General features: G+C 37.6%; 1 protein-coding gene across 1 annotated transcript in view; it reads right to left on the reverse strand.

Moving 5' to 3' along the window:
* The window catches only part of GREB1 (growth regulating estrogen receptor binding 1), a 3,935,532-nt gene extending 3,921,925 nt beyond the window's left edge, over positions 1-13,607 (reverse strand). Inside the window, exon 1 of the mRNA XM_044082225.1 lies at positions 13,336-13,607. The gene's annotated coding sequence lies outside the window, so the exon portion shown is untranslated. The remainder of the gene's footprint in view (positions 1-13,335) is intronic.
* Between the last annotated feature and the right edge of the window lie 1,106 nt (positions 13,608-14,713).

A 14,713-nucleotide genomic window follows, 5' to 3' on the forward strand; every position in this document is an offset into this window, starting at 1 on the left:
CTATCTTGGGCCATCACTATTATAGCAATAACCATTGCCTAGGTGTGGGTAATGCTGGATTTACCCACGGTTGGCATGGTTTGGTCACAAGGGCGAAGCATTACCCACACTCAGAAGTAGGTTCTTGCTATTATACAATGACATTATTTAAGAAAAAAATAATTACTTTTCTTAAATAATGGCATTGTATAATGACTCCTTGCTGCCCTTCCGCAGCTATCTGGTATTCTGCGGCAGTTCTGATGTACTGCGCATGCGTATGCCTACGCAGTACATCAGAACTGTGGGCAAAAGCAACAGAGAAAGCAAGATCTCAGTTACTTTTTACAAACTGTTTTCGCTATGTCAAATGGGTTTAACATAGCGAGACAGCTTTAAAAAAAGCAACGGAGAATCTCCGTTGCTTTTTTTAAAGCTGTCCGCTATGTTAAATCCATTTAACATAGTGAGACAGTTTTGAAGACAGCAACGGAGAAAGCAAGATCTCCTTTGCTTTTTATAAACTCTCTTGCTATGTTAAATGGGTTTAACATAGCGAGACAGCTTTTAAAAAGCAACGGAGAATCTCCATAGCTTTTTTTAAAGCTGTCTCGCTATGTTAAACTCGTTTAACATAGCGAAAGTGTGAAAAAAAAGAGTTACAGTAATGGAAAAAGTCTGGGCGACCAGACATTTTTCCATTACTATAACTCTGATTTACAACGTGCACGCTGACCAATCAGCGTGCATGCACGTTTTTGAATATTAATGGGGGGGAGGGGAGTTGTATAATAACCTTTCATCTCTTGGTTTGATTTCTCCTCTCCTTAACCATTCCTGCGTTCGTTCCTGATCAATATGAGGTTCTTCCAGAAGTTTTCTATACTTGCAACTATAGTTATACCTTTTCCACAGTTCTTGCCTTCTCATCTGGTCCTTCACCCTATATTCTTTCTTTTGTTTTTTTTGGCACATTCGGTTGCTGTCTGATTTTTATCAACTTCTAGTTTGATTTCCATTCCTGTCTGATGCCGATATGCTTCTGCTAGATTAAGCAGAGAAGTCATCTTAGATTTAGTCTCATGTTTCAAAACTTTCATTACGTTTGGGTATTGTGAGGTCGGCAGATGTGTGGAGTCCCACGATTGCAGATCTATACATGTAATAAATTTCAAAGAGGCCCATCCCTCCTTTGGAACAGGGAATATATAATCTTGGTATGCACTGATTTTTATAAATCAGTTGTGAGCATGAAGCATCCTTCTTGTTTTGCTGTCTAATCTATCCAACACATTTTGGGGCCAGTCAGTCACTCCAAAACTATAAGTTAGGACAGAAAGAACAAACTGATTTACAGCTTGGATTTTATTCCTAGATGTCAACGCTGTTTTCAGCATTAATTTAAGTCTTCTAAAGTATTTCTTACTAAGCTTTATTCACATTTGTTCATGTTTCATTGTTGAATCTTCGTCAATTCCCAAATATTTATACAGTCCCTCTTGCTCAAGTTCTTTCATATCACATTCTTGTTTCAAACTGATGTTTTCCTTGTGCTGCAGTTTTCCTGCTTTAAAGGTTGCTTTTGCACATTTATCAAGACCAAATGACATTCTTATATCATCTGAAAAAGTTTTGACAACTTGCAGTTTTGCTTTCAGTTCCTCATCTGATGAGCTATACAGTTTTAAATCATTGACAACGAGAGGATGAGAAGTCTTTACACATTGTTGTTTTCTAGGAGACAAATTGTAGCCATGGCCTAAGCTGTTAAGTAGACAGCTTAATGGGTTAAGGGCAAGGCAGAATAGCAACGGTGACAGAATCACCCTGGAATATCCCCCTTTGAATTTTTATCCCTGGAATAATAATTGGTCCTTTATCATGGCTTAATTGCAGAGTGACCTGCCACTGTTTCATGGTCACTATAATGTAGTCGATCAATGTAGGGTGTTCTTATACATTTTTAAGCATTCGTTTATCCATGAATGTGGGATACTATCAAGTGCTTTTTTGTAGTCAATCCGTGTCATACCTAGGATTCTTCCCCTTTTTACAGTTCTCTACTATGACTTTAACAACAAATGATCCTTTGTTCCATGACTTTACTGTTTTGTTCTACTGCCATAACTGAGTTTTCTTCTAAAAGACTATAAACTCTGCCGGCATCAATTCACGTGTACAGTTTATATGTCGTCGGAAGGCAATTTACTGGTCTATAACTAACTTTTAGGATAGCTTGCAGGTTCACTCTTAAGTAGGAGCATTGTTTTGCCTGTTAGCCAGGTTGGTGTCTGTTCAGGGTGCTCATATATATAGCTCTTACTCATGGCTAAATCTTCGTGCAAAGATGTTAATACTTTTAACCAATACTTAGGTACTAAGTTTGGGCCTGGGTTTTCCAATTAGAGGCTTTTCTTAACTCTGCTTCAATCTCTCTGGCTGTTACTTCATCCCATTTCATATCCTGTACCGTTAAACTTCTTATTTTTCTTTTACTTTTTCTACCCATTTAGCAACTTTGTTAAGTTCCGCAGGATCTTCATAGATACTTCTCCAAAATGTATCTATTTCTTCTTTTTTTGGCAGTCTTTCAATTCCTTTTACCTTGTTTCCCAATTCTCTATAAGACTTTTTGAAGTCCTCAATAAATTGCTTGTTTTGTACTTTTCCTTTAAATTTACCTGCGTATCTTCTAGGTTTTTCCATCTGTGCTGAGATTTTTAGTTTATTTGCGATACTGCATAATAGATCCTGGTCTGTTCTAATACTACGCATTGCTTTTATCACATCTATCTTTCCGAGTACTTCTGTTGATCTGTTCCCTCTTCTATATTCTTCTAACAGTGACACTTCTTGTCTTAATTGCTTTATAGTTCTCTATTCAGTTCCCCCATGATGGTATTCGATTTCTCCCCTTCCTTTCCCTCACTACTCTGTGTTCTTGTGGTAGAACTTTCAGTTATTAATTTAGCTGCACAATAATTTATCCTGTTTACTTCTGTTGTCGCGTGGATCTCTAGGAGCAGTCCTAGTTGCGGTGTTCATTTGTTTTATCAAACTTCTAATTGTTTGGTTTTATTGACCTTCTGCATTCTATTTCTTTCATTGATCTTAATATGTCTATCTATATCTATTAAATCAAGCAACTCTTCTCTTAGCTCATTTTCTTCTAAACAGAGGGCACATTTTTTGTTTTCCATTTCCTGCGGGCATTCTATAGCATCTTCCTGTGGCACATTCTCTTCAATTTCCTTCTGTGCTATCCATTTCTCTTTCATAGGGAACTCACTGGCCTATCACTTCTCAACATTCACTGCATCAGAGTTTCCACAGTTTCCTGTTTCCTCCCTTGCTGTCTAACTTCAAGTATACGTTTATACTGGTTTCCTGTGGAAGGCTCCAAAATATCTTCATATGGCACCTGACCAATTGCTTCCTGTTCCACTGGTTTCCCCTTAATTTGGATATCCTTTTGTGGTACTTTCTGAATTAGATTTTCTACAATGAATCCTTCACTTCACAAGTACTCCATAACCTCAGTTTCTATTTCTTTAAGTTCTCCATTACTAATTTTTTCCTTTTCTAAACAAAAAAAAAAAAAAATACCACTCTAAATAAACTTTGAAACTAACTAAAGAACTGAACTTGAAGTTGGACAAAATAAATCATTGTTACACCAATAATTATTTAGTGTTTTTATTTGATTTAATAACTCGAACTTCTTCAGAACAATGACCACAACCTTACACACACACACTTAAATACATTTTACATAATTGCTTAATACATTAATTATTCACATATCCAATAAAAATGTTAGCAAGCACTACATAATTTCAACTTCAATTTGTTTTAATTCTACTTTAAAACCAAAAAAATGGTACCAAAACAAATCACGCCAATCTCTTGAAAGATGTATTTAATTCCGTTAGCGCTTTCATGCATTACCAAATACATGCACTTCTTCAAACGGCCATTTTAACAATACTTAATACATATATACCCACCTAACAGCTCATTTCCAATTATCCAATTAAATGTTAAAAAATTAATCAAAATTTAAAACAACTTAAATAGTTATTATTTCCAAATTCAGCTTATAAAAACATCAAAAAAATTAGATTATCAAACTACTATAATTCATATATGTAAATTTTTTTTATTTTAACTAACCACCAAATATTATTACATTTATTAAATCTTTCCAAACATAATAAATATTAATTAACCTAGCGTTCTAACGCTTTCACAGTTTAAGAAGACATTTAATAGAACACATTTCATTTATACCTGGATATATGTATGCTTCAGTTTTAAACTGCCATAATAATTCTCTCTCTTCAAGTTTTAAGTGCCATGGACCACCCCTAGGGTTCTTATAAACCTTCTGCACTACAGTAAACATAAAACTATGACTAGGAAACTCATTAATGTGTTTAGCCAAAGCGTTTGTGGTTATACCTTTGGAAATTGCATAAATATGTTCATAAATGCGCTGTTTCAATTGGCGCTCAGTTTTTCCCAAGTAAAATGCAGAGCATAACTTGCAGGAAGCTAAATATACCACACCTTGGCTTTCACAATTGTTTTTGTCGTTGCAATAATATGTGTGACCCCTGATTACAAATGAAGAACCTGTTTTGATATATTTACAATAATTGCACCGTCCACACTTATACATTCCTTTATTAGGTTTATATGAATTAATTGGTAATTCCAATAGATTTTTAAAGGACGGTGCTTTCTTGTAAACAATCACAGGTTTAGGTCCCAAAATCCCAAGTGAATTTTGTATCATTTGAAATTAATTCCCAGTTGTCAGATAATATTTTCCTAACCTGTTGGGCAAGGTCATTAAACTGGGTAAGGAAACTAACACTATAGTTAGTTCTTGGTACATCTAATGCAACTGTTGTATCATTATTACCTTCCACATCGGGAACTAGGGAATCAACTACCACTGCCTCAACTGTCAATATAGGACCCAATAACCCTACTTGTCTTTTTTGCGTGACTTCATTAATAATAGCATAAATAAGTTTTTTTGGGTAACCTCTATTAATAAACATAATAGCCAGCTTATTACATTCTTGGGTAAACAATTCATCAGTACTACACATACGTGATGCACGAACAACTTTCCCTTTAATGACTCCTTTCTTTTGAAAAAAATGGATGAAAGCTACTAAAATGCAAAAAGGAATTACTATAGAATGATTTCCTATAAATACTTGAAACAAACTTACTATTTATTATATCTTTTTCTATAAGAATGTCCAAATAATTAATGCTTGAATCTCCATAATGATAGGTAAACTTTAAAAAGGAAGTAAAAGAACACATGTCTTCCACTAACGTTTTAACTTCATGCTCAGTCCCTTTTATGACCATTAGGATGTCATCTTGGTAACGGGTATACCACACCACTATTTGTTTATAAAGATGGTGTGGGAACAAAAAATTCTGCTCCCAGTACGCCATTACGCTATTGGCAAAGCTCCCTCCACACGGGTAGCCCATTACTATGCCGTTTTTTTGGAGATATAACTGCTTCCTAAACATAAAAAAGTTGTTATTTAAGACTGTGTTAAAACATTTTAACAATATTGTCTTTGACCCAGATCTGAAATTTCTCACTGCAGATGTTAAAGATCTTTATACTGCAATACCGCAAGTATTAGGCTTGGAATGGGTCAGAGATTTTTTTATTGGTTAAACACTTGCCAGGTAAAGACATAGATCTTCTTATCAGTTTGCTAGAAATAGTCTTAAATAACAACTTTTAAGAAGAATCCTTACTCACGAATCCAGAGTATCCCTTGCTCAAGCATACCTACTTCCCACTCTGCTATATGCTGCCCCTATTTTCACCAACCTTCAAAAAAACTCTTGAAAAACTTGAAAAAACTTGAACTAATCTACAATAAAACCATCAGGTTTGCCTTGAATCTACTGTATCGCTCACACCACTGCCTCTATCTAAAAAAACTAAACTGGCCAGAGTTCCATAACCAACTCCTTCTGCCTCAGCTTAACATGACACACTCCATCCTACTAAAACCTCTAGCTTGTCCATCACTAACAACTCTCATATCCCCCTACATCCCTAACCGTGAACTTCATAGCTCTGACCAAAACCTACTCCAAGTCTCCAAACCTAACAAAGCCATAGGTAAAGTCTCTATAGCCATGTAGTATCCACATCATGGAACAAGCTCCCTCTCCCCATCAGATCTCTCCAAAATTCTCCCTCTTTCAAACTTGTCCTAAAGGACCACCTATGTAACTCCTGGTCTTGTCCCTGTAATGACCCTACTTGACCCTTGCCTTCTCATCCTACCTAACCCTCTACCTCCTTCCCCCTACCTTTCACTCCCCTGCCAATTAGCATACTACCTCCATTGTTAGTAATCTATATAATCCAATTCTTAAACATATTTTTTTGTGCTTAATTGGACCTGCCTTCCCTCTAGCCCCTCCCTTCCTCTTCCCCTTTTCTCCTACCATCTAACCTTACTCTATGTTTTTTATTCTTTATTTTTCCAACCTTTTTTCCTACCTTCCAACTTCACTCATTTAAATATTACAAATTGATTATCTGCACCTTTATATCACCTTTATAGGTCAGCAGAACTAAGACAGAATATATGTGTGTGAATGAGAGGGAGGAAAGAGGAATGGTGAGGATGCAAGGAGTAGAAGTGGCGAAGGTGGATGGGTTTAAATACTTGGGATCAATAGTTCAGAGTAATGGTGAGTGTGGAAGAGAGGTGAAGGAGAGTACAGGCAGGAAGGAATGGGTGAAGAAGTGTGTCAGGAGTGATTTGTGACAGACGAGTACCAATAAGAGTGAAAGGGAAGGTCTACAAGGGGGTAGTGAGACCAGCTATGTTATATGGGTTGGAAACAGTGGCACTGACAAAAAGGCAGGAGTTAGAGCTGGATGTGGCAGAGTTAGATGTTAAGATTTGCACTGGGTGTGAAGAGGGTGGACAGGATTAGGGATAAGTATATTAAGAGGGTCAGCCCAGGCTGGAAGGTTTGGAGACAAAGCCAGAGAGGCAACACTACGTTGGTTTGGACATGTGCTGAGGAGGGATGCTGAGTATATTGGGAAAAAGATGCTAAGGATGAAGCTACCAAGTAACAGGAAAAGAGGAAGGCCTAAGATAAGGTTTATGGATGTGGTGAGAGAGGACATGCAGGTGGTTGGTGTGACAGAGCAAGATGCAGAGGACAGGAAGAAATGGAAACAGATGATCCGCTGTGGCAACCCCTAACGGGAACAGCCGAAAGAAGATTATGATCTGCAGCTTTATATGAATGTTTAACACTATGTACATGCTTACTTAATGATCTTGTTTATACCTGTAAGTTTTGTATGCATTCTGTCATTTACTTTTTATTCGAATTGTAAACATTGTAATCTGAAGCTTTTCTCCTCGGGTCTCTGCTGAAAATGGGCCCTGGCCCACCCAGACTAACCCGGTCAACAAATGGGAAATAAATAAATAATAAATAAATGTACAGCATTGCCCCCTTTTCAGGGACAACCCAAGAGCAATGCCTGGTTAACTGACTTGCTCAGGGTCACACAGTAGACAGCTAAGGACCGAGGGAATCAAAATCTGCACCACATAAACTGCAGTTCACTGCCTGACTATCTAAGGCTTACACTCCATGTGTTTACCTAATATTTGAATATAGGCTAACAATCTTGAAACATCCCCTCCTTCCATACAATGGCAAGACATTTTATCTAAAAAAATTAAAACTATCTTGAATGTAAAACTATAGGCACAGGACATGTTTTGTTACTATAACTTTTCCAACATTTTCACACGATGAACCACTGCTGATACAACTGCTACACCTGGTGATGGAAATGCAGTTTAGGAAGAGAGTAAAAACAAGGTATTTTATTTAACATTAGAAGAAAAAAGCTTTTGTTCCACACCCTTTTCCAACAGGTACTCTACTCTTAATATTGCTTCACGGCATCATGACATGCTTCACTGACAACTATTACAGGTTTAATAGCAATACAGATATGGTTGTTTTCAGTACATTTTTGATGTCAAAAGAATTTTCTTCCTTTTGGAAAGAATGTGACTTTTCATCCCTAAGGAGAGTTTTCTAAAAATTTACTACAGAGTTATTGCTGTCACTGTTATTTATATATATATATATAAAATTAAAATATAAAACTGACAACATAAAGCCAACAAAGCATGGTTGTCTCTTTTTACTGACAATCTAAGAGCACTATCTGGCCAAGTGTCTTTTTTAGCATCATACTATACACATGTGGAAGCTAAAAGAATCAAATCTCATACTGTAAGATAAAACTTGTCAGCATCTCATAATCACAACCATTAACAATTGTTGCTGTATTTTCAGTCTTTCCAGAAATCTGACCAAAATGTACTTACAACCTTACCAGTCTTAATTGCTTAAGAAATATATTCTGAATGTGTCATCTATGCCCTCCATCATGAAAGGTGATTTCACACACAAATATAAAAAAATCTCTATACAGTAGTTTCAGAATCACTTTTTCTGATGGTGCAGTGCAATGACCATGTCGTAGTTTATCAGGCATCATAAAATCAGTAAGATGACAGTTTTGGAAAAATATTTACATACCTGCAACTGTCAAACTTATGTATACATACCTAATGTGAATGTATGGCATGTAACTTCAGAAATGTATGGTATTTTGATGCAAAACCTCCAGCTTCTCCTTTCTTTAGACAAGCAACATGAATGTAGCAATGGCAAATATCTCAACCAATCAGTGACAAATCTCAACAGAATCAGGAACAAATCCAGAAACAATCAAGGACACCTGAAATATTAGTACTACTAACTTGAGGCATTGGCAGAATAAGAGAATGTGAATTATTATACAACGACAGGTCATTATTATTACAAAACATGTGCATTAATTGTACATCCCAATCAGCAGGCCCACTTTAAATAGAGCATATCCCAATAGAAAGAAGTCCAGTCAATTTAACTGTTGTCGAGTGTTCAGACTTTATATTACCATATGCCACCTACAGATATTTTAAGAGGGATGGAGCAAAATATGAGACAAAAAAAAAAATTAGGACATTCTACAAAACTCTGGAAGTTAAAAGGTAAAGTACTGGTGATAAGACGGATCTCAATCTTTTAACCTTACCTCTCAACTGTCCAGACTTTAGTAGAATGTCCCCCACTATCTTCATATGTTTGCCACATCCCTCAGTTTTCAAGTGATGTTGTTACTTTACAAAGCTAAACAATAATTAAAAAAGGTACTTGCGTATTATCGCAACCAGGTTACAAATCTGTCATAATTGTTCAAGTTATGTAGAAAAGTTACCACAACCAGGAGAGAAGTGTTTCATGTACATGTCGTACAAACTTAAAAGTTTTTAAGTGCAATGAAACAACTAATTTTTGGGACACTAAATGAAATATGTTGCTCTGCTCGACAGGGGCACAGGAAAATAATTTTCTTGGGTGGCGAAAGCCAGGGTATCTTTTTGGCTAGGCTTGTATAGGCCCGAGGGCCGATAGCCTAGTACCTACCTATGAATAATGCAGTCTGCTAAAAGCGCTAAACAATGGGGTGGGATTTGGGCATTATAACCCCTTTCACACTTCGTAGTAGGTTTTAAGAAAATTGTGCAAACTGCGATAACTCGCAAGTGGATGTGAACAGCAATATATAAACAGTGCTGTACCGATCTGACTAACAGCAATGTTTCAAGTATCAGTCTTGATTCCATGGTTAATGAGGTACTTCTAAAAGCAACAAAGTTCCTGCGGTTTCCACACTTTAGCTTCCATCCTGGACATCAGGTAAATTTGCAGTTAACTGTTATATGTGGACCCACTAATTTAGCCCCTTTAACCTTTGCTCATTACAGTTAGTCTGAGTGGAGGCCCTTTTCATTTTGGCACTGCCTTTCATGCCCTGGAGACGTTTTGAAAAGTGCTCTCTGCCAATAGATAAAATGGTTACCTAATGTGTGAAAGTCTGCTTTGAGGGATGCACAGCTGAAGTTTTCCTCTCAGCAGTACACAAATCCACACTACTGTACCTATGTGGAATGTATTGTTAGGTCAGTAGTCCCTTATAAACTGTGCCCTTCATCCCTACAGTGTTTGTACTTCAACCATCGTTATCCATTCATTCATTATGCTGAAATGGCAGGCCATCCATCCATCCATTCATTATGCTGAAATGGCGGGCCACGTTAATGTACCATTTGCCCAAGCAAAGGGTTCCAAATGTAAAAACAGAAGACGGGTTTACTAACTTTATTATTTGGAAGTGTAGGAATGAACCCTGAAGCAGTAAACGTTGAGACACTTGTCTCCTGGTTGTGATAAACACACACTGGCAAACCGGTATCGGAATACTCTTTTTCACGTCAGCTCCCTACCACTGTACTGATGTACAGGGCAAGGGTGCAAACGTAGAAGGCAGAAGAACACTGTCTAGCATTAAGAAGACACAAGAACTATCTAAACTACTTAAACTTTAATGTGCATAAAATACAGATGGCAAATTTAAAGGTGCAGTAAGTCATTCAGGTATGCACACCACACAGGTATTGTATACTAGAGCATCCTTACCCAACAGATTGACAAATCTCAACAGAATTAGGGACAAATCCAGTAACAGATAGGTGCAATCAGGGACACAAAATATTAGTAGCATTAACTTGGGACATTGACAGAATAAGAGAATGTAAATTTTAATACATTTCTAAAACAAAAAAAGTCTATAACTACTGTTGTATTTATTTGTCAAGTGCAATTCACCAACTTTTCTCCAAAAGTCACCAGTTTTAGGAAGAATTAAGAGGGACAGAGCTAAAATCTCATTCAAAATCAGGAATATCACTGAAAATCAGGAACAGTTGAAAAGTATGTCCCAACGTTTTTTTTTTTCTTCACTAGAAACAAAGATCCTGGTGGAAACAGCCTAATGCTGTTTCACTGTCTGGCATACCTGTCAACTGTTGAGATTTTTGCAGAATGTCCAGACTGTTGCCCCATATTTTTGGTTTGTTTCTCATAAAACTGGTGGGGGGGGGGTGGCAAATTATTGAGGGTTGAAGTCAGAAAATTACTACAGAGATTTGAGTTTCAGACGTCATACTCATGTAAAACCTATTTTACCAACTTTCTAAGCTTGTAAGAGCAATATTTAAAAAGTGTCCCAATTTTTGGGCCTTTGCCCCCAGTTATTTATGGCTTTATCCAGATTTCTTGCTCTAACAGGTTGAGAGGTATGCTGAATGGGACACAGGCACATACTCTATTCTAAATAAAGTAGGGGGAAATGCCATTTTGGTAGAGTTTATCAGACTTCTCATCCAATCTGGATACACAGGCATTCTGAGAGGTCACCAAGGGTGCCTGAGCAGCAAATAATAAAGGTTAATACAAATCGAACCTATTCATTTTCTTGTTTTGAACATAGCAGGTCAAAAACAATAGCTACTGAAAACAGTTTATAAGGTCACAGTACAAAGCATTCGCTTAGAATAAAATAGACGAGCACAATACGTCAGAAAGACAAGGCAACACGGAAATAAAGCCATGTTTGTACACGAAGAGGTGCTATATAACTCGTCTTGTTCATTAACTAAATCATAGCATCTTAAAAATACCAACTATATTGATAAGATAAAGCAACTTAATATTCACATAAAGTCTGAATCTATAAATCCACTACCGCACGCAAACTGTACACATACACATAATCAGTTTATGTCTTTGTTTTGTTGGGAATTGTTGTTTTCTAGAGCAGTATATGCCGCATAACCATTTATTTTGGTACCCATCACTGATTTTGACACTGTGTATGTACAATAATGTCAAATAACACAGACAGCAGACCACGCGCTCCACACTGATTTTTGTTCCCAACTCCGCATTATAAACAATCAACGGAGACAAACGGAGGGTTCGATTATAATGACTAATGACAAAGATTCTGCAATTCTTCCACAGCACTAACGCCTTTAAAAAACTCGTTGCATACAAAGGACAACTCCAGTTTATCGGCTGGGGTTAAACTTACCAACTTCATTATTTGGTGCTCAGCACTGCAACCGACTAAATTAGAGTGGGACAAGGCAGCAGTTACTCCTTACAGACAACTACATTTAACCACAGTCTTCAACATACGATGAAACCATCAATCCTACACCAATTAGCCCCAAACATAAGTTTTCCAGAAAGTAACATCTCATATTAAGCATTTGCTTTCAGAGAAACAACAGAATATCACATAACCTAATAAAATATCTCATCCATGTTTTAAAACAGGAAAGGAGAGAGTGTGTGTGTGTGTGTGTGTGTGTGTGTGTGGTGGGGCACGAAAACCCAGTTGCAGTACAAAGAAAACCTAACTACATACAACTTTTATATACAAAGGTTGCCACTAATTCAGATGAGGCGACTATATTTTTCAATACAGTTGTATCGCAAGACGTTATTTTTGTTTACATTTCTGGCCTATGTATACAAACCACTGTTTGTTAAAAACACACATACTTAAAAACAGGCAAAAGACCTTCGGGGTATACCTCTCAACTGTCCAGACTTTCGCAGCCAGAATATCCAGATTTTTGCCTCCTATTTTTTATGTGTTTCTCCGAAAATTGTGGTCAGGACTGAAGTCAGAAAATAATGACAGAAATGCGAGTTTTAGACTTCATATCATAATTCAAGCTAATGCAAAAAAATGCTATTCTATCAACTTATTTAAAATTGTCTTTATTGTGGGCCTTTGCCCCCTATTCATTATAGCTTTGTCCAGATTTTGAGAGGTATTCGAAAGTTTGGAACTTGATATTTAATCCATGGAGCGCGTGACTGGGTTTTCATTAACAACAAGAACAATAATAAAAAATAAATCACCTGTTAGCCGTTACTCTAGACTGCCCAGCTTTAATAAGAGAACAGTAAAAAGAATGACTTGTGTAACTTTATTCCTGTTCCGATTGCTCTGCATATATCAGCACCAGTGGGCAAAAAACGGGGGGGGGGGGTCTTCCAAAGACACAATTTGCGTATTCCTTAATCACAAACTTAAATACTTTAGAACAGCTCAGTAGGTTTAAGAAAAATCCCCAACATATCCTTTCTCTCTTAACATTTCTATTTCTATGTCAGCAGTAATAAACTATATCTTTTGCTGCAGATTACATTCACCGAGAAACGCATGACTGACTTGTGGCAGTAACTTCCTCCCTTAACAACAAGGTAGGGGTTGTACTTTTCCCCCCTTGCCAGTTATAAACATTCCCCACTACACAGCTTTTTTACACAAAACAATCAACCTACCTCGGCGAGACGTCGGGTTGGCAATTACCTAGAGTCATGCCAGGCAGTCAATTAAAGGTAAAACGCCGTTTTCTACTCCCGTAAATCCGAAAGTTAATCACGAACCAGTCATTATCCTCGGCTCTTAGTGGTCGTGCTTCCTAAAACATCTGCAGACGGACAGCAAAGCCTAGTATCTTCTCATTGGACTGATGTGCCGTGTTTACACATTGTCTAAGTGGCACCCTTCCCACTTGTCGCTGATTGGTCACGTTATTTTTGGCGCTTCAGTCCACTCTCATTTATAGTCCCAAATGTAAGTTTGGACTTCAGAATTAGTCACGTCTGTAGGTGAAGCGCTTCAGCTAGGACTGTGAAATAGTAGTATAGCACCCTGTACTACTTGAGGTCGTTTTAAAGGGACAATCCCACAGTACGGAATGGGAGGTGGTGTATCGTACCTGTCGTATAATAGCTGAGAAACTGCATATTTACAATGTGGGTACGCAGTGCCATTGCAATTTTTATAAATAACGATTCTGGGCAAAGTCGACTAGTCATTTGGAGTTGTGTCATGTTTACAATAAAGATATTTTGACCTCGCAAAGGTCTCAAACTCTTCTCAATTTTGTCTCCGCAATCCCGCATTTCAGTGTGTTGTTCGGGTGGCCGCGGTGGTGCAGCGGTTAACGTTGTCGCCTCACAGCAAGAGGCTCTCCGGTTCGATCCTCGGCTGGGGTGCCTTCTGTGCGGAATCAGCATGTCCTCCCTGTGGCCACGTGGGTTTCCTCCGGGTTCTCCGGTTTCCAAACCTCCCACATCCCAAAGTCGTGATGTAGGTGGATTGGACACTCTAAATTGGCCCAAAGTGTGTGTGCGCGCCCCCTCTGTGGAAGTTTGGGCGCTGGGCTAGCAGCTCGATACCATAACACTCCACTGCCAATCATGAGCCGACAGGTGATCCGCTGTGGCGACCCCTAACCGGGAAAAGCCGGAAGAAGAAGAAAGTGTTGTTCACGAAATGAGTTCACGAATGTTGTTGAAAACTGAGAGAATTAAAATTACTAAACAGTAACATTTAATGTACGCTACAACAATTTTTAATGCAACATTTTTATAACCGTAAAATATCATTAAAGCGTACACAATCCTGGTTTTAGATATGTGTTCCTAAACATTTGCATAGCTCTCAACGAAGTCCGGACAAATCACAACAGAATCGGGGACAAATCCAAAAATAATCAGAGACAACCATGGACACTTTTTTAAAATATTAGTACTAGTAACTTGAGGCACTGGCGGAATAAGACAAATGTGAATTCATATACATTTTCTGAAGTAAAAGAACTCTATAACTCAAAATTAGCGTCATTATTTATTAATTGTAACGTATCAACTT

The sequence above is a fragment of the Protopterus annectens genome, chromosome 1.part1 (genome assembly GCF_019279795.1).
Source record: "Protopterus annectens isolate FY-2018-M chromosome 1.part1, PAN1.0, whole genome shotgun sequence".
NCBI classification, from domain to species: domain Eukaryota; kingdom Metazoa; phylum Chordata; order Ceratodontiformes; family Protopteridae; genus Protopterus; species Protopterus annectens.